General features: G+C 45.4%; 1 protein-coding gene across 9 annotated transcripts in view; it reads right to left on the bottom strand.

Annotated features, from left to right (window-relative positions):
- Positions 1 to 24463, bottom strand: part of scrib (scribble planar cell polarity protein) — a 151537-nt gene that overhangs the window by 125010 nt on the left and 2064 nt on the right. The gene's annotated exons all lie outside the window — the stretch shown is intronic.

The following is a 24463-nucleotide window of genomic DNA, read 5'->3' as shown; positions in this document are numbered from 1 at the left end:
CCCACTGCCAGTGCTTGCGGTACAGAAAGCAGGAAATAGGGAATAGGACCTGTAGCTTCTCATCAGCAGTTTAGAAGCTATAATATAACAATATATTAGTGTTCATAGCTAGTGACCATTAGACTGTGACTGCTCTGTCTGAAGGTCCCGGACAACATCAACACTGTAGGACTGTGAGCTAGGGATAGGTACCGAATTCGGTACTTTTAAAGGTACTTACCGAAACACGTCGGTACTACCAAGTATCGATTCACGTAAGATACCGTTTAAAAGAAAATGTATGATAATTTTATACTTCTTTTTTTATTACACATTTTATTATTTTTTTTTTTTACTTTTTTCTTTTCATGTCAACGTTCACATGCAGAATATACGCTTACCTAGGATTTAACTTGATTCAACAACAAAGCAGTCGGGGCAATGGCAAGCCGAAAACGGTCGAAAATGTGGTTATTTGAAGTTTGGATTTTTCTATTTTTTACAACTGAGGTAGGTAATTAAATTTTTAGAGACTAAAGTACCGAAAAAAGGTACCGTTGGGTACCAGTATCGATTCACAGGTACCGGTACGGTATCGGTTCAAATGTGAACGGTACCCATCCCTACTGTGAGTGAGCTCTATCTGAAGGTCCCCAACAACATCGACACTGTAGGACTGTGAGCTCTATCTGAAGGTCCCCAACAACATCGACACTGTAGGACTGTGAGCTCTATCTGAAGGTCCCCGACAACATCAACACTGTAGGACTGTGAGCTCTATCTGAAGGTCCCCGACAACATCGACACTGTAGGACTGTGAGCTCTATCTGAAGGTCCCTGACAACATCAACACTGTAGGACTGTGAGCTCTATCTGAAGGTCCCCGACAACATCAACACTGTAGGACTGTGAGCTCTATCTGAAGGTCCCCGACAACATCAACACTGTAGGACTGTGAGCTCTACCTGAAGGTCCCTGACAACATCAACACTGTAGGACTGTGAGCTCTATCTGAAGGTCCCCGACAACATCGACACTGTAGGACTGTGAGCTCTATCTGAAGGTCCCTGACAACATCAACACTGTAGGACTGTGAGCTCTATCTGAAGGTCCCCGACAACATCAACACTGTAGGACTGTGAGCTCTATCTGAAGGTCCCCGACAACATCAACACTGTAGGACTGTGAGCTCTATCTGAAGGTCCCCGACAACATCGACACTGTAGGACTGTGAGCTCTATCTGAAGGTCCCTGACAACATCAACACTGTAGGACTGTGAGCTCTATCTGAAGGTCCCTGACAACAACATCAACACTGTAGGACTGTGAGCTCTACCTGAAGGTCCCTGACAACATCGACACTGTAGGACTGTGAGCTCTACCTGAAGGTCCCTGACAAAAACATCAACACTGTAGGACTGTGAGCTCTACCTGAAGGTCCCTGACAACAACATCAACACTGTAGGACTGTGAGCCCCAGCTGAAGGTCCCTGACAACATCAACACTGTAGGACTGTGAGCCCCAGCTGAAGGTCCCTGATAACATCAACACTGTAGGACTGTGAGCTCCAGCTGAAGGTCCCTGACAACATCAACACTGTAGGACTGTGAGCCCCAGCTGAAGGTCCCTGACAACATCAACACTGTAGGACTGTGAGCCCCAGCTGAAGGTCCCTGACAACATCAACACTGTAGGACTGTGAGCTCCAGCTGAAGGTCCCCATTCCAACAACATCAACACTGTACGACTGTGAGCCCCAGCTGAAGGTCCCTGACAACATCACGACATGTGGGAGGGGCACTACACAAATCATGACAATGTAGGACATTCCTACTAGTAATGTGTTTTGTGGTCATTTTGGCCATTGCCATTACGACGTGTGCGGGCCACCTAGTTCGCATTGTTCCAAAGCATCCTCCCCTGTCATTATGGGCCAAACAAACCGATGGTGGTCCATTCATAGTCTGGCTCTTTTGATTCAGCCACGAGCAGAGAGTGACTCTCCTACTGTGTGATGACCGCTCTCATGCAGTAGGAATGAACGAGTGTACAGAGTCAGACTAATGCCCCGCCCTTATACCACCACCCCCTCTTTCTATGTTCCCACAAACATGTGACAAAGAAAGCGCTCCCTATTGTTTATATTCCATAGAGGACGTGTAGCTATTTCCTGGATGGGCTGGATCCGGTGTGCGTCCGGCTGCCTGGCTCTCTGTCCCTCTCCGTCCTGCGGTGTGCCTGCGGTCAGCCCCTCTGGCGCTGCACGGCCCGGGCATTGTTTAATGCAAGTCCTTTCCTGTACTGACCAGCAGACTGTCAACACACGCCGTGATCAAAAGAGTAGCACCGTTATAAAGAGTAGTGCCTTGAATCTGCAAAGTGACAAGGCTCTGAGGAAAGCTAGGCACACGCACCCCCACACGGCCAAATAAAGACAGAGCTCTCAGCTGAGGAAGTGCTGGTCTCGTATACACACTCACACACTCACACACACACAATATAATAGCATTACTATTGCCTGAACCTGTTGTAATGGATCTGGGCTAGTCCGACAGTGAGATCAGACCTCTACATCAAGATATACTAGTGTGTCCTAGGACAAATTACAACGATGGAAATTAAATACAGTAAAACAGATTGAAAGTATGATTAGTATTTCCACTATAACAAGTTATGGTGGGGAATATATTTTTATGGTAGATTAAAAACATGATCAATATAAAGTCCCCTCCACTCAAATTAAACTAACCTAATTAACTCCTCTTGGAGGCAGGACTTTGACACCCACTGACCCATCCTCTTATAATTCTAGCTCTAGGTTATCATCGCTATTATTAGTTCTAAAATCGGTGAGATTGAGATTCATTTTGTCAGCTTGATATGATGTTATCTCAACACCGTACATGGCTATTAAAGTAGCCAGCCAAGGATGGCCGGCGCTCGCTAGCGAATGGTTAGCCTGTAAAGCCGGAATAAGCCTTTGTTTTCTCTGGTTCTGATAAGAGCAGATAAGCCGGGCCGTATCGTATTCTTCTCCATTATAAACACCAAGCTTTGGTTATGTCAAATAAGCGCGCGGCAGGTGCAGCTAACGCAGCGCGGCATCAAGGCAGAGATGTAGGCCAGCGGCAGCTTCAGACCACTGTAGCGGCTGGGAGGAAGAGGTTCTCGACCTACATTGACAGCTGGGTTTTCCATTCATATGGTGTCCCTATAGAAATTACTTGCATAAGTTGGATTAACCACTGAAACAATCACACACTACTATATATAGTAAATACCCTACTTGTGGTAAACAGTAAAGTAAGGATTTTTACTTTGAGGTCTTGAAACGTAACACTCTCACGACAACAAATTCATACTAGGGATGGGCGTAACCGATGACTCACCGTTTCAACTGAACTCGAGTGGTTTTTCAGGGTGCTTGATTTTTGCTTTTTTATTTGGTTATTACCACCAATATGTCCAACGTTTTTTGCCACTGAAACTGAAACTGAAACCTTGCTCTGAAATATTGCAAGGCGTGAGTTGTTGCAGGAAGAAGACAACGCTGAAAAGTGTGTTGCGTTGGAAGATAACTGGCGCAGCAGCGTTATATAAAAGATACAAACAGCGGCTCATGTTTGTGCATTTCCAAAGTGTACACAACTTTACGTAGCGTTCATAGACTATTGATCATACGGACGTGCCGTTCCATGAGCGGAGAGGCCTGCTGCAGACAGAGTGGAGGTAATGTAATTATTACAAATGGTAACCGACTGTTTTGACTGACAATACGCAGTAGTATTGTATTAAGTATATTGCTGTGCATTTCTATATCCGCGGAGCAAGACATAATAAAATGTGTGTGACTCTGCGCAATAGGGCTGCAACTAATGACTAATTTGGTAGTCGACTAATCTGCCGATTATTTTTTCGATTAGTCGACTAATCGAAAACCAATGTAAACAACAACATTTTTTTTTTTTTTTTCTTCTTTTTTAATTACCTATCTTTGTGAAAGTGGCTTCTCAGCTCTGGTCCAGCTGAAGAGAGAGCAGAGGAACAGATTGGACATTGAGCATGACCTCAGAGTTGCTTGTCTACCATCACCCCAGACTTTGAGACTCTTGTCAGGACCAAACAACAACATCATAACATGATGATCCCATAGCAAATTAAAATAATGACTCATGAAACATTTGAATTTGGATCTTTAAGCCACTTTAAATGAAAATGTATTTGAAGAACAATACAGCAATCACTCATAACAAGATAAATAAATTAAATAATACAAATTAAAGTGGAAGTGTACTTTAAATAACTTTTGTTTGCTGTGTGTGAGAGGAGTCCGTGTGTGTGTGTGTATGTGTGTGTGTCTTACTCTGATCGCTGTGTGAGTGAGAGGAGTGTGTGTACTGTGTAATTTGTGTGTGTGTCTTACTCTGATCGCTGTGTGAGTGAGAGGAGTGTGTGTACTGTGTAATTTGTGTGTGTGTCTTACTCTGATCGCTGTGTGAGTGAGAGGTGTGTACTGTGTAATTTGTTTATGTGTGTGTGTCTTACTCTGGTCGCTGTGTGTGAGAGAGAGGAGTGTGAATGTGTGTGTGTCTTACTCTGATCGCTGTGTGTGAGTGAGAGGAGTGTGAATGTGTGTGTGTCTTACTCTGATCGCTGTGTGTGAGAGAGAGGAGTGTGAATGTGTGTGTGTCTTACTCTGATCGCTGTGTGTGAGTGAGAGGAGTGTGTATGTGTGTGTGTCTTACTCTGGTCGCTGTGTGTGAGAGAGAGGAGTGTGAATGTGTGTGTGTCTTACTCTGATCGCTGTGTGTGAGAGAGAGGAGTGTGAATGTGTGTGTGTCTTACTCTGATCGCTGTGTGTGAGAGAGAGGAGTGTGAATGTGTGTGTGTCTTACTCTGATCGCTGTGTGTGAGTGAGAAGAGTGTGAATGTGTGTGTGTCTTACTCTGATCGCTGTGTGTGAGTGAGAGGAGTGTGAATGTGTGTGTGTCTTACTCTGATCGCTGTGTGTGAGTGAGAAGAGTGTGAATGTGTGTGTGTCTTACTCTGATCGCTGTGTGTGAGTGAGAGGAGTGTGAATGTGTGTGTGTCTTACTCTGATCGCTGTGTGTGAGAGAGAGGAGTGTGAATGTGTGTGTGTCTTACTCTGATCGCTGTGTGTGAGTGAGAGGAGTGTGAATGTGTGTGTGTCTTACTCTGATCGCTGTGTGTGAGAGAGAGGAGTGTGAATGTGTGTGTGTCTTACTCTGATCGCTGTGTGTGAGTGAGAGGAGTGTGAATGTGTGTGTGTCTTACTCTGATCGCTGTGTGTGAGTGAGAGGAGTGTGAATGTGTGTGTGTCTTACTCTGATCGCTGTGTGTGAGAGAGAGGAGTGTGAATGTGTGTGTGTCTTACTCTGATCGCTGTGTGTGAGTGAGAGGAGTGTGTATGTGTGTGTGTCTTACTCTGATCGCTGTGTGTGAGTGAGAGGAGTGTGAATGTGTGTGTGTCTTACTCTGATCGCTGTGTGTGAGAGAGAGGAGTGTGAATGTGTGTGTGTCTTACTCTGATCGCTGTGTGTGAGAGAGAGGAGTGTGAATGTGTGTGTGTCTTACTCTGATCGCTGTGTGTGAGTGAGAGGAGTGTGTATGTGTGTGTGTCTTACTCTGATCGCTGTGTGTGAGTGAGAGGAGTGTGTATGTGTGTGTCTTACTCTGATCGCTGTGTGTGAGTGAGAGGAGTGCGTGTGTAATGTATTGTGTGTCTAGTCTGATCATCATCTCCTGCAGGGGAACAATGTTTTCAATGTCCAAAATTTGCTATGGGATCATCATGTTATGATGTTGTCTGGAACCCTGAGAAGCCACTCTCACAAAGATAGGTAGTGCACAAAAAAAAAAAAAAAAAAAAAAAAAAAATTTAATGACTAATCGACGCAACAATTTCTCGTCGACGATTTTTTATAATCGACGTCGTCGATTATGTCGACTAATCGTTGCAGCCCTACTGCGCAATATCTCATTATCACTGCTGCCATGCTCTTTAAGATGCCTTCTAAAAATAGATTCTCCTAAACAATTACTCAAGCACTACTCCAGTAATTAATGCAAGTACTTGACCTGGGAAAAAACATTACTCATGCCCATCCCTAATTCATATACACACACATCACACGCCCATGATACCTAATCATTACCAGACACTCCCAAATATGTCCATACCACAGTCCACAACCATGGGATTGTCACAGAAAGAAAAGGAAAAAGTAAAAGCTGACGTAGCTGAAACATCCGTCAGTCGTCTCTACAAATCTGTGGATTAACCAGTGAGTCTGTTTTCTCACTGTTCCTGGGTAAGAAGTCACAGGGTCAAAGAAATAGTATTTACTACTACAACGACACACACACACCACACACACACACATGGCAGCAGAATACACATCATTCATTTAACCTACATACTGCAGCTCGTCTGTGATGCCTAAGCCTACAACACAGAGGGTATTTAGTGTTTGCACGCCATCCTATGTTTAGTTGTACAACCAGTTTGTGTTGGAAACGAAGGACAATGCCACTTTAACTGCAAGATGCCGATTCAGGGCACTAATAAACGTTCGCTATCAGCCAATGCAGAGTACTGATCCAATCCGTCGCTTTTACTGAACAATATAAACTTAGACAAGATGTTGGACAAGATGATTGAGATATAATCCATTTCTCTCCCATTAGAGAGATCTAGCCAGTTTCAATGTGTCAGAAATGCAGCAAATCAAGTCACCTTTGCTTTGATTTTCTATCATATTACATGTTTCTTGACATCAGACTTAAGTACTGGGGGGCATTTTCCAATACCGATACCCTATTTTAGCCTGGTGTCAGACTGATATGCGATACCAGTATTGGTACATCCCTAGTGGAAACCTAGTACGAGATCACGAAGAAAAAGAAATGAAAAGAAAAGCCGCTCAATAAGACAGGAAGGAAGAACCATGTCTATAATTATTACCCAGCCAATTCAAAAGAAAGAGAAGAAAGTACTGCTGCTCTACTTTAGGCCGCTGTTATAAAGTTGGCCTCTTTTTGCTGCAGTGGCTAACTTTTCCAAAGCCCAAGGACGAAGTGTGGCTTATAGACGAGCAGCTCCAGGCTCCCCTCCCCCGTGGGACGGAGCTGCCGGCGTGGGCAGAGGGCCCAGGTGAACACGGATACAACCTGACGGCAACTCTGCCAGACAGGTCCGCTCGGCTGCCAGCGACAGGGTGGCATCGGGCCGTTTGGCATCTCTCCGGGTGGGGGGGGTAATCGCCCTAGAGACCAACCGTTTCTTCTAGAATGAGACCCGAGGTTCACAAACCTCCTTAGTGGCCTCCTTAGAATACATGCATTATATTCTGAACACTGAAGCTAAGCCACGTCCTATTCAGACGTATTATCTGATGAGACGATGGACTACACCCACCTATATGGGAAGATCTGCATTGTATAGCGAGCACATATGGATGAACCATTATTATTATGTATATAATCTGTCTTTACATCTGGGCCACTGACCTTCATCTCATTGTAGTAAATCCTTTTTTCCCCCCATGGACAGAAGCTTTAATAGACCGTACAATATCAATCATAAACACAACGTAAAAAAAAAAAAAATAACAACAAGGATGCCGTAATACCGAGGATTAACCAGCAGAAGCCCATTAATTAAACCCTTCCACTACCACACTACATGTTAACCTTTCACTAGTACCAAGTGTGGCAGTGAAAGGGTTAACCTTCTGTAGTGTGGCAGTGAAAGGGTTAACCTTCTGTCGTGTGGCAGGGAAAGGGTTAACCTTCTGTATTGTCACAGTGAAAGGGTTAAAACCATTAACCGTGTGGTAGTGAAAGGGTTAATAATATGTCATGGAGACCGTGTGATTACAGAGCCTTCTCCTCACCACTGCTACATGAGACCAGACCACCGCCAGGGACCACCGCCAGGGACCACCTCCAGGGACTGCCAGGGACCACCTCCAGGGACCTCCAGGGACCACCAGGGACCACCACCAGGGACCACCACCAGGGACCACCAGGGACCACCAGGGACCACCAGGGACCACCACCGACCACCAGGGACCACCTCCAGGGACCACCAGGGACCACCAGGGACCACCGCCAGGGACCACCAGGGACCACCGCCAGGGACCACCTCCACCGACCACCAGGGACCACCTCCAGGGACCACCAGGGACCACCGCCAGGGACCACCTCCAGGGACCACCAGGGACCACCTCCAGGGACCACCTCCAGGGACCACCAGGGACCACCGCCAGGGACCACCTCCAGGGACCACCAGGGACCACCTCCAGGGACCACCTCCAGGGACCACCAGGGACCACCAGGGACCACCACCAGGGACCACCTCCAGGGACCACCGCCAGGGACCACCAGGGACCACCGCCAGGGACCACCTCCACCGACCACCAGGGACCACCTCCAGGGACCACCAGGGACCACCAGGGACCACCGCCAGGGACCACCAGGGACCACCGCCAGGGACCACCTCCAGGGACCACCTCCAGGGACCACCGCCAGGGACCACCAGGGACCACCGCCAGGGACCACCTCCAGGGACCACCAGGGACCACCTCCAGGGACCACCTCCAGGGACCACCGCCAGGGACCACCGCCAGGGACCACCTCCAGGGACTACCTCCAGGGACCACCGCCAGGGACCACCGCCAGGGACCACCAGAACACCCCGGCTGAGGCAGCAGGAAGACACACATAGGGCCTGTTCCACTCTTATGAACTTGCTGCGGTGAACCGTGCCGTCAAGCTCACAGGTTCGGTTCCAAAATAGTTTCCAATGTAAAACAGGGAGGGTATACAGTACCTACAGCCCAAGGAGCATGTTCACGAATGTTGACTTAAAACTGTCCCGGCGCACAGGAATAACGCATGAATTCTTAAAATGGGTGGCATTCCCCTTTATTAAAGAAGCTGATCCGTGTCCGCCGGTCGAGTCTTCTCTGCCTGATGTGCGGTCAGCTCAATAGAGCCAGGGAGAAAGCCGCTCGTTATCAACCAAGAGCCTTTAAAAACATGTGGCTATTTGCACTGCATTGTCTAAATGTCTCCTACATTCTTTCAGCTTAGCTCCTTTACCAGCTCTGCCATTCATGCTTAAAGCCCCTGGAGAACACGTGTTGGCTTAATTAAAATTCGATGAGAATTAGAACAGGCTCGTTTTAATAGCGGGGAGATTGGAGTCAAGTTTGATTAGCTGGAAAATTCCCAACAGTGGAAAAAGAAATGTGGCAAGTGGCATGTAGGCCCTCTCTACGCATTCGTGTTAATCAAGAAAAACTTTTGTGTGTGTGCGCGCTTCACAGACAGGAATGTGTGTGTGTGTGTGTGTGTGTGTGTGTGTGTGTGTGTGTGTGCGCGCACGTGCAGTTTCTAGAGGGCAGGGCAGACTCCAGTCATGCCTGCGTTTCCTCGGATGTCACGTGCTACAATACAAACTCAGCTATGTTGAGTTGATTACACACAGCACACACTGGGTAACTTGCCCAGATTCCGGGAATGATGCAGATTTAAAAAAGGGGCACTTCGTCGAAAAAGAATGCGGATTTATTTTGCACATAATCTCACACATCTTCCCACGCTCAAAGGGGTTTTTCACACTTTAATTTAGTTTGACAGTTATTTAGATTTAAGGAGTTTGATGTCCTCCAATGATGTCATCAGACGACACTGAATCCTTGTGTTGTGTTAATCAATTAAATTATTCGTCACTGGCTTCAGCAGACACAGAACGCCTTGAAAGAATATAAGCTGCCAACTTGGAATTCCTGGTGCATTATAATGGCAATGGGTGCTTGTTGCCAATTTGCATATTCATACTAGGTCCTTTTATACAAATTGTTATTGTATTTTTCAAATCCAAGCCATCAGGATGCTCAATGACTCTATGTAACATCAACCCATCCATCTACACTCATTGCACACACTCACCTTAACACTCACTTTAACACTACACCATATTTTATCTATTTATTAAGAGATTTGCACTACATCATCCATACCTCATTTTTGCATTTAGCATTTGTCTTTGTTTTTTTTAGTTAGCATTTTTGTACCTCATTGCCTGCATTTTTACTTCATTGTACTTAGGTTGTACTTTAATTTGTATATTGTATATTTGTATAGTGTTGGGACTTTATTCCTCTTTTACTTCCTTTTTTTACTGTATGACGCACATTCTCAGGGGCTCATACAGAACCAAGCATTTTACTGTAATGTACTTTATATACGTGACAAATAAAAGCAAACTTGAAATACACCTGGAGGGGGCCTTTAATAATAATAATAATAATAATAGATTGGATTTATATAGCGCTCTTCATGACACCCCAGTGACCACTGACCCCAGAGCGCTTACAGAGTCCATTATTCGTTCATACACAGTCATACCGGTGGTGGTAAGCTACAATTGCAGCCAGAGCTGCCCTGAGGCAGACTCACGGAAGCGTGGCGAATAATCAACGCCTACGGCCCCTCCGACCACCACCAACATTCATTCACTGTCATGCATACACATTCATACGAGGCAAGTAGGTTAAGTGTCTTGCCCAAGGACACAACGGCAATGGGATGGACATGGGCTTGAGCGGGATTCGAACCACCAACCCTTCGATCATTGGACGACCCGCTCTACCCCTGAGCCAAAGCCGCCCCACAAGCTGCTATATCAGGAAATAGAATAATTGGAAAGCCGGTGGGACAAAGAACACATGGGAGTTTCATTGTGAATTACAACAACTGCTCAAGCTAAAATAGCCGACCTTTTACTTAAAACAATGCCCTAGCAATCAACACTTTCTGTATCCATCATCAGATTTTGGCTGCCCTTTCTGACCTGAAGTTCAACTCCCTGCAAACCTAGGGGACCAACAGAGGACACGCAGTACATGAAAGGGTTAAACATTGAAGAAGAAGAAAAAAGAGCAGACAACTGTTGTGTTATTGCGACTCTGAGGATGAAAAGTGCTTGGGGGGGAGAGACAGGCCCGCTGCGCACGCACATGCTTTTGGGGGGGGGGGGGGGGTCAGCGATCTCCTGTTAGGGGGGGGGGGGTGACTCAAGTGACTCACGTGAACCGGATCACTTTAGTGAGTGACTCACACTAACCCGAGTCCATCAAATGAACCGGATTTACCACCGCTAATTCACAGTATTCTCCTGATGCATCATACCAGTCAGCCAATATGACACAACAACACCACGGCTGCAATTTAATTATAATCACCTGTTATTTGATCTAACCATCCAAGTCGGAACCAGTACATATTCTAGAAGTGCCCATCCTTTAAAGTGCTGATTGTCTGTCAAACCAGTGCTTCACAAAAATGTTCATGTCGAAGACACCTACATTTATATGCACTCCCATGTTAGGATGATGATGATGAGGACTGAGGGTTAGGGTAAGCACTTAGGGTTAAGGTTAGCACTGAGGGTAAGGGATAGCACTGAGGGTTAGAGTTAGCACTGAGGGTTAGGGCTAGCACTGAGGGTTAGGGTTAGAGATAGCACTGAGGGTTGGGGATAGCACTGAGGGTTAGAGTTAGCACTGAGGGTTAGGGCTAGCACTGAGGGTTAGGGTTAGAGATAGCACTGAGGGTTGGGAATAGCACTGAAGGTTAGAGTTAGCACTGAGGGTTAGGGTTAGCACTGAGGGTTAGAGTTAGCACTGAGGGTTAGAGTTAGCACTGAGGGTAAGGGTTAGAGATAGCACTGAGGGTTAGAGTTAGCACTGAGGGTTAGAGTTAGCACTGAGGGTTGGGGATAGCACTGAAGGTTAGAGTTAGCACTGAGGGTTAGGGTTAGCACTGAGGGTTAGAGTTAGCACTGAGGGTAAGGGTTAGAGATAGCACTGAGGGTTAGGGTTAGAGATAGCACTGAGGGTTGGGGATAGCACTGAGGGTTATGGTTAGCCCTGAGGGTTAGGGTTAGAGATAGCACCGAGGGTTAGTACTGAGGGTAAGGGTTAGGACCTAGGGTTAGCACGTAGGGTTAGCACTCAGGGTTAGGACTTAAGTATAGCACTGAGGGTAAAGGTTAGGACTGAGGGTTATGGTTAGCACTGAGGGTTAGGGCTAGCACTGAGGGTAAAGGTTAGGGTTAGAACTCAGGGTTAGCACTGAGGGTAAAGGTTAGCGCTGAGGGTAAGGGTTTGGATTTAGGGTAAGGATTAGGATTTAGGGTTAGCACTGAGGGGATAGAAAGGGTCACCCTGGTTAGGTGTAAAATGTGACATTCTCGTGTCTTGACTCAGGCCTTTGGTGTTCCATCACAGATCAGCGGTAGCGGCTTGTTGGGATTACGGAGAAACAATGTGCTTCCTGTCACTTCATCAGACTATGAGTCACAGAGCATGTGTGTGTGTGGTGTGTGTGGGGCAGAGAGGGAGGAGGGGGGAGCCTGAGAACCAAAAAAAGCAACATTTAGTGTACAACGAGGGAGGGGCCCGCTGGGATGAAAAACAGCTGATGAGTGAGTAACAATAAAATAATGTATTTTGGAGTCGTTTCCGACATATTGAGAACCCGTTTTTTTTCTTTTAAATGGTACAATCTGTAATCCAAATATTTGGGTAGTGCCACCACAAAAGTTCAAAACGTAGGATTGGACACACGTTATCATTCCCACCAGACAATATTAGTTCAAAATGTGTTCTTGTCCAGGAAAAGGTTTGTCGACATTGGTAATGTTTGTAAACACAGGAGTAAAACACACAAGTATATTTTCAGATATGATCCATTTAGAAAGATAATGATTTTCCCCCCAATTAAACCTCACACCCTTGAATTGTGTGCATGAATATGCCTCAATTGTATATGGTAAAGAATAGACCCACCATAGACCATAGAGACAGGGGGTCTTTAGGGGGATATGGCAGGTCAACAGTAGATGCCACATAGAACCTGAAGATTCATTTGAGATGCAGCTCAGCACTGAGTCTGTGTGTCTAGTTCTTCTAGTTGTAGGTCTGTAATAATTAAACATTGTGTTTTGGTTAGGCGCCTATTCAAATTTTGAAAGGTTATGTATAAGGCTTTGAACATTATGATGGTAGTGTATGATGGCCATTCCCATGCTCAATTATGTCTCATAATTTGCCGCAGCAATTCTTGTGTTGCTTTGTCACAGTTTTGTTGCAAAATCATACAATTTGTTTTAATGGTAAACAATAAACATGGTCAAAAATCCCATCCAAAAAACCACATCAAGATACCAAGACATTGATACCTTGAACAACATAGAATTCTGTGAATTGTCACAGTGAAAGGGTTAAACGTTTTGTAGTGTGGCGGTGAAAGGGTTAAGGGACCCAGAGTATGTGAGAAAATAACATTTATACTGCATGGGATTAGCATAGTCGGCATGTCTATAAAGGACTTGTGGGTACCCACAGAACTCATTTTCATTCGGATATCTTGAGGTGAGAGGTCATGGGGTCCCTTTGAAAGTGGCCATGCCATATAGATTTTTTTGACCTGCAACAGGGCAGTTTTAAAACCAGAGACAGTGGACAGACTTGTCTTTCTTGCCTGCAAGAATGGCTTTGCTTGTCCAAATAAAATGACAATACTGACCAAATTGAGATTTATTTTTCTCTTTTATTTTGTTTGCTTTCTAATTTAAAATACAGTTTGAAACCGTCTGTACACAGTAGGCTATGTGTGCTAGCAGAGCTAGTCTCCAGTCACGAGTCACGGTGCACATGTGCAGTGGTTTGTCCACCAAAAAAGCGCCAAAAGATAGAAAAGAAACTAGCAGAGCCAGAACTGCTCAACTCCCCTGGAGCCACAGCCAGCAGAGAAGCCGGTTTACTTTCGCTTTCAAACCAGCTGCAGCCTGAGAACTGGAGTGTGTGAGGGGATGTAACACTAAAGATGGCGGCAACGACAAAGAATTGCTGCAAAATAAACATACATCTGTTGTTAAAAAAAAAATATATATATATATATATATATATATATATTTTTTTTTTTTTTTTATTGTTATCGATATCGTTATTATCGCGATATCATTTTTGGCCATATCGCCCAGCCCTACTGCAGCCTCTGAAAGACTCACTGCAGCCTCTGAAAGACCAGGGGCACAGAAGCCCCAGCGGGTCTCTGAGGGTTAAGCTTGTAGCCCCAGGGCTGTACAGTGCTACATTGTTAAGGTTTGGATTTTGTGTGCTCTGTATGCAACATGCATGTCCTTTGCCAGTCACATACCTGTTTAAGTGATGAACTGCACTACTTGTGGTTGTTTTTAGAGATTATAGAGACGTTTTATAGCCGTGTCGTGCTACACGTTTTTGGCCTGTGCTACAAAACCAGCAACCTCTGTAGCACCACTGCTGTGTGCAAAAAGAGTTACCATACATACAGCCCTGAGCCCCGTTCCGTGGCTCTGAACACTGGGCCCAGTGTGTGTGGAGATGGAACTCACAAAAACAGTGCATTCCACTGCTCACTTGATTATTCCCACTTCCTGCTAACAGAGGCGCTCCCCAACAAAAAGGAATCAACAAGAAAAACACGGGCGTCAACAAATCAGCCCAGGCATGAACGCCAGCAGACGCTGACTGACTGAGTTCCCCCTCGGGAAAAACAAACAGGCACTTTGAGCGACTCTCGGCCACCGCCACAGGGACTAGCCCAGAGACAGACAGACAGACAGACAGAGAGGGAGAGAGAGAGCGGTCATTCTAAACTGGCCTTTTGCTGATTGGGCCTCTATTTAGAACCAGAGCTGCTTTGTTCCGTGAGCCATTGTGCTGATGAACTGGTAATGAAGTCGTTAGAAGATTCTGAAAAGAAATGGGACGTTCCATCTGTGCCGTCAAATGTGCATTCCAGGGAGTCGTCAGCGGTTAGCGCGGCTGTCGTTTCTGAAATCGTGGAGGATTCTTGCACCGCTAATAGCAAAATGGATGGAGACCAGGGCTGGGCAACATGGTCAAAACTCAAAATACCACATTATGATATTGCTCTCATGTCTGATGGCATGGCGATATTTGATGGTATTTGGTTTTCACAGTGCGATGTGACATTTTGTCTCATGGTGGTACTTCATCCAAAATGGCTTAGTTTTCACCAAACTATCAACCCAGAATCTTTAAAATACCGCAGCAAGGAAGCCATAATACCCCTACAACAGGGATATAATTCAACCTAAAAATATAAAGGCGTATTATACATTCTTGTAACATGTATATATCATTGATGACAGTATTGTAAAAATGCATACATTTGAATGGATCTACTCTCATATCCGTGTGGAGATGGGATGGATGTCAGATAATAAGGTGGGGGGACAGAGAGCGCTGACGCTGCAGTTTGGAGCCACCAGCTAAAGCACAACACACGGGCCTGAGGTGAGGTGTCGGGTTTCACTGTGAGAAACGGAGGCCTTCAATGGACTGCGTGTGTGGCCTGCAGTTTTAAAAAGGGGCAGTATTTGTTTGTGGTTTGTTTTAGTGCCATCGAAGTCAACCTATTCCCTCCGGGGGAAAGGGCGGCTGTGTGACCAGGCAGGAACCAAGCTCCTAAAACTCCCATTAGATCAAAAAGGGACCATATCACCCAAAAATATCATCGCTGACTTTAAAACACTTCCCGTTTTACGTGTTACGTGGGCTTCTCTTAAATCTATTGCTTCATAAATTATCTGTTCACACATGTGTGCATGACTAAAAACGCATGTTTATTCATGCAGTGTCATGATACTGGAATGCGATTACCTCACGCGCCGGCCACGTTAGTGTAAATGGGCTGCATTCATTTTACATAGCCGTTTTCTCTCTAATGCGCTTTACAACTTATGCCTCAAATTCACCCACACACACACACACCGAGGGCGGAAGCAACCTGCTCGCCATGAGCAGGCAGGGGTTCAGTGTCTGCCAGGATCTAACCTGGAACCTTCAGATTACCAGACCATGTGAAGAAGGCCCTTGGAAGTAAAGATAAGCAGCTGTATTTGTGGGATGCCGGCTGATGGAAGCGGACACTGAAATACAAAGAGGTTAATGGAGACCACTAGCGTGACAAATGCTGCATTGCTGTTGTGTTTTAATGTGTTACTCCCAGAAACCAGAGACAGCCAAGACCGTGTGTCTTTGACCTATGAGGGAGAGTGAGACAGGTCTGTGTGTGTCTTTGACCTATGAGGGAGAGTGAGACAGGATTCAATGAAAGAGCCACATGCCGTCTACGTCTATATTGTGTCCATGTGTACTCAGCGCCGGCAGCCAATAGAACTCCCGTCCTATCGCAGTGCTGCAGCACTGCAGAGACCGTCTCCTATCGCCAACAGCTGCCACAACAACCACAGCCATCAATTATTCACTGGAACCTCGCCTCCTTGTTTACCTTTGAGGCTAGCGACCGAGGCCAGGGTACATGGGAGAGCCGCGGTCGGATACGACAGCATGAGCATACAGACTCTGGGCTAACATTGCCCCGTATAGAGAGGCAGAGGCTGCTCCCTGGAGGTGCCAGCAACATTTCCCAGGCAGCACACTTGACCTTCTCCAAGTTGAAGGAAATAGGAGATGGTGTGTGTGTGGGTGTGTGGGTAGGGTAGGTGTGTGTGCATGCGTGTGCATGTGTCCATGTTAGACAGAGTGATGCAGAGGACCCATCTGTAGAGCGGTGTATCCCCAGGGCCTGGCTGTTAGCTCTGTGACCGTCTCTCTCCCTAGCCTGCTCGTCTCCCACCTGACACTGTGCATCAGCCTGGCCTCCTGTTGGGGTGTGAGAGGATAGATGGATGGCTCCTGTACCTGCTCCGAGTCCCGGAGGACTGAGGATCAGCAGGGCTGAGTGCTGCTCCCAGCGACCCAGGTCTCACTTCCTATGGGGGGGGGGGGGGGGGGGGGTGCCAGAGCGCACCCCCCCCCTAATCCATCTCCGGAGTACAATCCCCCCCACCCAACCCTCCAGGAAGTGAGACCAGCTGGTCGTCAGCTCAGACAAAGAGAACCTGCCGAATGTCCTCCTGCGTTAAAAAACTAGATCCAATGTTGTCAAATGACAACAGTTGTGTTTACGCCATATGTGATTTCTCCAACACAAGTCAAACATGAAGACACGCACTTCCCAAAAAAAAAGTTGCATATGTGACCATTTTACTCGCAGTCTTTAAAGCCCTGAATTAAAGGAACAGCCGACATTAGTGGGGAAATTTGCTCCTGGAGTGAAACAAGTAGTAGATACCAGTTTTCCTCTCAGGAAACTGCGTTAAGTAGAAAGCTATCCGCCTGTATGTTAGCCTAGCTTAGCACAATGAATGGAAGTGGATGCATACTTCACACGGTCTGCCAGGCTGAAGATTTTCAGAAACTGCATATTCGTGTGGACGGGTGAAACCTGAGCTTGTGGAAAATGCTGACATCATGACTAACGGCAACGTAGTATTTTCTCTGCAATCGGGAGTTCAGGACCATGGAGAGCTCCTTAGCTGCTGATGGTATAACGACACTTGGGTTATCCAGTACAAATGACAACACATATGACAACAGTTTTTTGGTGTGGTGCGACTATAATCCAAAATGGATTTGTATCCAGTATTTCCCCATCACAAATACTGGATATTGCTGGAATGTCCATTTTTTTTTTTTTTATAAAATTTTATCGAATCAAATAACGTTTTTATCAGTACAATATCGTCGACAGCGGTAATGTAAAATACATAGCTCTGTATGGATTTATGACGGTAATACTATATACAGTCTTTCTCTCAGCCCTACTGTATTTAGGGATGCGGTCAATGTAGGTGAGGGCAGCAGAAGGGGCTATGTATTAAAACAGCCTGAGGAGCTGCCAGGTCCGGACCCAGAGGGGAAAAAAGCAACGATAAATTAAAAGTACAGACAGATCTGTGTTCCTTTAGTAGTTGCACACAGTGAATGACTGAAGCACCGGCTGTCTCCTGTCTTTATGAGAAAGGAAAGAGGATGAGAGCGAGAGCGAGCTCTGATGTGGTTTTTTTTTTACCGCAGAGGGGCCAATGGCAGGTGTGATTTATCACCAGTCCTGGCCTAGTTTAGCCACCAGCCACTGGGGAGGAGAGACCAGGGCACTGCTGTAGTGTTAGCTGGAGACAGTGGAGAGTATTGGGATGGGGTAGGTAGGTAGGTAGGTACAAACACAGTACCACTTTGAGACAGTCTGCAGAATACAGTACATGTCCTAGATTATCACATAGAACCTCTACATAGAACCAGGACAACACTTTCAGACGCACAGCTCCGACCAGACAAGAGGTTCCTGACATATTTAAGAGGATTCTCACACGTCTATCACAAGAAATGGGGCAGGAAGTGGAGCATGGCTTTTCAAACAGAGACCACACACTAACCAATCCTAATCTAACATCAATCATGATCATAACAGACTTGTGAAACAGAGACGCAGACACACACATACAAAGCAAAACCTTGGAATGGCACTCGGAGAGATCATACAGCAACATGATATGTAAACGTGCCCTGAGGAGACTCATTTACAATATCTGAGTAAACTTTGCATCAACCTCGCTCACATAATGTTAAGGGTGGGAATCTCATTCCTATTTGATTTTGATTCATGATTAGATTAAAAATAGTGATTTTTATATTCTATATTATAAGTAGGGATGCACGGTCGGTAGCGATCCGACTTTTTCAGTCCTGATGATACCGATACCTGGGCTTTGCCTTTGGGTATCGGCCGATACCGAGTACCGATCTGATACCCATTGTTCAATTAATAAACTGTATGCCTCACTGTGTGGAAAAGACTGGGATCATTATTTTGTGCAAGGCAACATCAGGCTTGACTTAAAACATTACTTTCCTAACTTAAACTTAGTGAAACAAAATGTAACAAATTAACAGATATAAATGTACTGAATTGTTATTTATTATTCAAATTAAATAACAAAAAAATACCCGATCTAGCTATTTTTGTCATATCGGGGTCGATATCAATATCGGAGCATCCCTAATTATAAGATAGAAACTTTTTTCGCCAACTCCTACCACCTAGCTTCCCTCACCCACCCCTACCACCTAGCTTCCCTCACCCACCACCCCTACCACCTAGCTTCCCTCACCCACCCCTACCACCTAGCTTCCCTCACCCACCACCCCTACCACCTAGCTTCCCTCACCCACCCCTACCACCTAGCTTCCCTCACCCACCACCCCTACCACCTAGCTTCAGTCACCCACCACCCCTACCACCTAGCTTCCCTCACCTACCACCTATCCCTCACCCACCACCCCTACCACCTAGCTTCCCTCACCTACCACCTAGCTTCCCTCACCCACCACCCCTACCACCTAGCTTCCCTCAACTACCACCTAGCTTCCCTCACCCACCACCACCCCTACCACCTAGCTTGCCTCACCCACCACCCCTACCACCTAGCTTCCCTCACCTACCACCGAGCTTCCCTCACCCACCAAATAAATTGTGTGCTCTAGTGCACACACTCACATACATACACAATATACATGTGCGTGATTACGATACCCGTTGCACTTAGTGCACAGGTGTAAAGACAAAACAAAAAGCAAAGACTTAACCGTTGTAATTTAGGGAAACAAGAGACATTCAGCAGGGAGAAGGGGAAGTCAATTCAGTTTCATCTTAACTGTGGTTTGACCCCAGGCTGAACAGACTCAAAAGCACTCCACTCAAAAGCATCTATCCACTTGTGCTCTAAAGAGACCGAAAAGAGGAGACAATCCCAGAGGAAACTCTCAGAAGGAGGGTTAGAGACGGAGAGAGAGTGGTGGGCTAAGGGCCGTTTTCACGGCTGGGTGACGCCCTAATCTGCCCCTAGGCAAGAGACACGGTGCACACACACAGGGAAGTGATGAGGGCCGACATCAAACAATAGTGTACACAAATACAGAACACTAACATCAAACAATAGTGTACACAAATACAGAACACTAACATCAAACAATAGTGTACACTAATACAGAACACTAACATCAAACAATACTAGTGTACACTAACTAGTGTACATGACAGCTTGTATAGCTCAACTGGTTAGTGCCCTGCCTGTGGACCTTATGGTCCCGGTTCGAATCTCTTCCTGAATTTCCCCAAGGGGATCGATCAATAAAGGAATATCTTATCTTATCTTAATACAGAAGACTAACATCAAACAATAGCCAAACATAGACTAATACAGAACACTAACATCAAACAATAGTGTAGACTAATACAGAGCACTAACATCAAACAATAGTGTACACTAATACCTTACTAATACTTACTTCTACAGAACTCTAACAAACAAAATATCTTGTATATTTCACCACAGATTAGCAGATTTGGATGTCTGTCGGTCAGATCTAATGAAAAACAGTCATAGGTTATCCACACAATCCGGTTAGCAATTGTTGGGAGAGTCTTCGGTGGTCCAGGTTCCGGGGGTTCGATTCCCACTGGGGGGCCAGCCATACTGGATACATGTGATCATTCCCCCACTGTAAAACTCTTTCCGATTAGTATTGGAAAGCACTATTCATTCATTCTCAGAGTATTTAAAGGGGGGGAAACCAGTACTGTAGTAGGATAACAAAGCTCACCTTGAAGGTCCTGTTACGACAATAATACAGGGAGGGACATGCGCAAAACCTGTTTTACAGCGCAGACAATAGTTTATACATCTGACGGCGACACACCCAACAAGGATCCCCCCCCCCCCCCCCCCCCCCCAAATTCAATCTGTATTGAACAATGGAGCATCGGACAAAGTAGGCTATGTAGTATGTACCAGTAAGTACCCATATAGCTATATGTTGTTCATTATGTACCTGTATATACCTACATGTACCTGTATATACCTATGTACCTGTGTTGTACTGTACCTGTATGTTGACCCTTCCCTTCAAAATAAGGGACTGTCCCTCCCTGTGACTGGCATAGGTCTATCCTAAAAATTATGATGTGTTTGGAGTCTATGTCTAAGCCAGGTCAGCGGCGCTGAGAAGACAAAGAGCCATGACACTGGATATGGGGGATTGAGTGGGGAGTCGTCAGGCAGGGTGAAAGGACTACTTTGTAACCTGTCATGAGACTTTGCTTTAGGGTGGTTAAAAAGATAATTCCCCCCCCTTCCTGACCCAGTGTTCAAGCAAGGCTAGGGGCCATCTCGTCGTTTGTCTCAAAATATCAAAACGTTAAACAGCTGGGAACACACAGCTGGGAACACTACGGAGGGGAAATGGAGAGGGTGGCGTGTTCCGTCTGAACCCAGGCCGTCCCACGCAATCCGTCAGTCATTTACAGAAAGAAAGAATCTATAAAAAGCTAGTAGCCTAAATAAGAGTCCTATTGGTTTTTCCTGAAGCGTTTCAATCACTGGCATAGTAACTTGATGGTATTTGTATATATATATATTTTTTTTGTAACACTATGGAAACCTACTTGTATTGTATTGCAAGTATTATGTATATATCTCGTAAACTACATTTATATTGATTCAAATACTGGAATGTATAATCCTGTGATTTATTGTGGATATACACTGTTAATGCTTGTGTGTCTAGTTTTATGTCATGTCAAAAAAAATATGTTCACAAAAAAAAGGAAACCTACTTAGCAGCTAAACAAAAGGCACATTTAGGGGGAACTTGGATTAGCAGTTGTGTAATGAGAAAATAGAGCTATGGCAGATCAGGATACATGGGGCATGAGGGGAATTCCTTACCGCTGGCTCTCTCAACAGGCCCACCCATTCCATAGAACCAATGGTCTAATGTAGGTATATAATCATGTCCTTGTATTTCTGTGACAAAACTAATAGTTTTGCACAACATGGCAAAAACATTTAACTTCAAAACCCACTAATCTTATCTTAAAAAGTTGCCGAGTCGAGTGAGGGGCAGAATAATAAAAATGTGTCTCCTTCAACCTCTTTTCTGAACTAATTTTCCATTAGTCAAACTCAAAGAAGAAAGTGGCCCACATGGATGTCATTACTACAGCAAACAAACATAATCTAGAGTCGTCGGGTGGCAATGGGATTTAAGACATCTGAATGTCCCATCTGTTCACTCAGTTAAACCCCCTGGATCCCAAACCCTACAGACATCTACTCTTGACCTCCCCCAACACACAACACCACTCCAAAAATTGCCCCTTTTTTGGTTTAAATAACATCCTTTTCCATTCGATTGGTTGGCTATTACAACAAGTAACATGTCTATAATCACGTAATCCCTTGACATGGACCCACAACCTTGCTTGGGTGTCTCAGGCTGGGACAGTGGCCCCCAGAGAGCCACCATGCAGCCCACCCCTCTAAGTAGTGCCACTTTGTGAAGGTGTCGCCTGTGTGAGCCGATTATTCTCACTGGCATATGTCTGTGCACGGTGCTGCATTAGCAACGCTGCCATGACCCGTCCACACGGCTCATCACAATAGGCTGGATTATCAGGAGACCTGCAAGCTGAATTCATGTTTGGAAAAGAGAACAGGGCATGAAATTAAAATGAAATGATTCCCTGGGATGGTCCTCAAAGTTAAGACAGTTCTGCGGCTTAAGATGACGCAGGACAAACCATGTCCGTGACGACAAAAGAACACACAAATGTCCTATGAGATTCAGATTCTTTTCATGTGTGCTCACTGCTCATATTGCCATCATCAGTCTATTACACGCTCGCTTGTTGACCCTGTATGGTCCCTCTCCGAAGCCCTCGTGGTACTCGGGGCCAGAGAGCGCCTGTATGCTTCATGTCTGCACGCAACATGGCTACTCTGTCACTCTGCATTTAGGTCTCTTGGTTAAAGCCAGCACAGTATAGAGGGGCCCGTCTGTGTTGGTTAGTGGTCCGCGCTAGGGCTGTTTGATATGACAAGCTATATCGTGGGATGAGAGAAAAATGTCAATCAGTAGATGTTATCGTTTCAATCGCTATTTCCGCAAAAGAGCAGCAGAATTGCTTAACATGAGTATTTTACTGATGCGCACATGTGCTGGAATAAGAAACAAACATGGAGGAGTGTGACACAGAATTAAACTCCCTACAACACTCCGATACAGAACAAAACAGCTGGCCCATGATAGAAATTAAGTGCATCTCCATCTCACTGCACACAGCAATACAAATGTCTCACAAGAGCCCAGAGTGTTATCTGCACCGGCGGCATCATGTTTTTATTGAACAGAAATGCATCAATCTGCTTTCTTGGACCATTGGAGGACCCTATATTTAGCCTTCAGTTGTATGTTGTGTTTTTATTTACTTTCGCTTTTAAAAGCAGACACAAGCCATCATATTATTTTGTTGCCTCCAATTTGACTTTATCAAGTGGATTATTGCCAATTCATCATACCTACTCTGAAATCAATTATTGCTAATTCATCATACCTACTCTGAAATCAATTGTGCCAGATGAGTGAAAGCTATGGTAGAAAGAGATGCTAGAGATGTTTTCTGTGTGTGTGTACGTGCATGCCTTTCATTTGTAGTTCACACCCAGGAGGATTATCAAAAGTAGTGGTTATTTTGTATAGACACATGTTTTATTGAATTTACAGAAAGCATACTATATTGTGATATATATCGTTATTGTTGAGATATGAAATTTCCCATATTGTGATAGAATATTTTGTCCATATCGCACAGCCCTAGTCCACACCAGCGAAACCGTTAGCCATCCGTGTGGGGCCCTGCGCCAAGGCACTGTGTTTAAGTGTGACCACTGGTTGATCTCGGGGGAGAGAAAGCACTGTCCGCAGCCAAGCAGGCCCCAGTGGCTGCGTGAGAAAGGCCCAGGCCCAGTCCAATTAACTAGCTTGGAGGAGATGGATTAAATATAAACATCTGCATGTCTGTGTGTTTTGTTGAGTTGTGCTGCAGTATCCAACAACCCCCATCCACAGTATATCTTGGTCCATCCCTTACTCTACAAAGAACCATGGAGACAGACAAGTCTGTGTCCCCTGAGCCACAATGTATAAACAACATATCCCTCAGAATTCCAATGACAACACAGTGATGTGAATGTCTGCACAAAAACTATTGCTGGATGCTTCTGGATAACTGATGTAACCAGCTAAATGGATAACTCCAAAATTAATACTGCTAGGATGCTATAGTCTTTAGCATAATTTATTTACCCCAAAAAATAAGGCAAAAGCTCAAAGGTTTGATTCTCACAAAATAACAGCGCCATATGCCTCACACTCCAAACATCTCTTGACCTTGACATGTCAACATACACTAGTCATTAGTGGATGTGCTGCTCGTACTTATCCCTCTCACCACTTGGCATTTTCTTTCTCTGAAGAACACCGCATTCATATGAACTCCAGTCCCAACTCTATATCACATTCACAGCCAGCGCTTTGTCCCGAGACAGAACAATGGACAGAAGAACTGCATAATGAGGGGAAATTCAAGCTCAGTGTGTGTTGGGGAGCTTGGGGGACGACAACACACTCACCA

This window comes from Notolepis coatsorum (assembly GCF_963971535.1).
Source record: "Notolepis coatsorum genome assembly, chromosome: 12".
Lineage (NCBI taxonomy): Eukaryota > Metazoa > Chordata > Actinopteri > Aulopiformes > Paralepididae > Notolepis > Notolepis coatsorum.
This window is presented reverse-complemented; position numbering and strand designations above follow the sequence as displayed.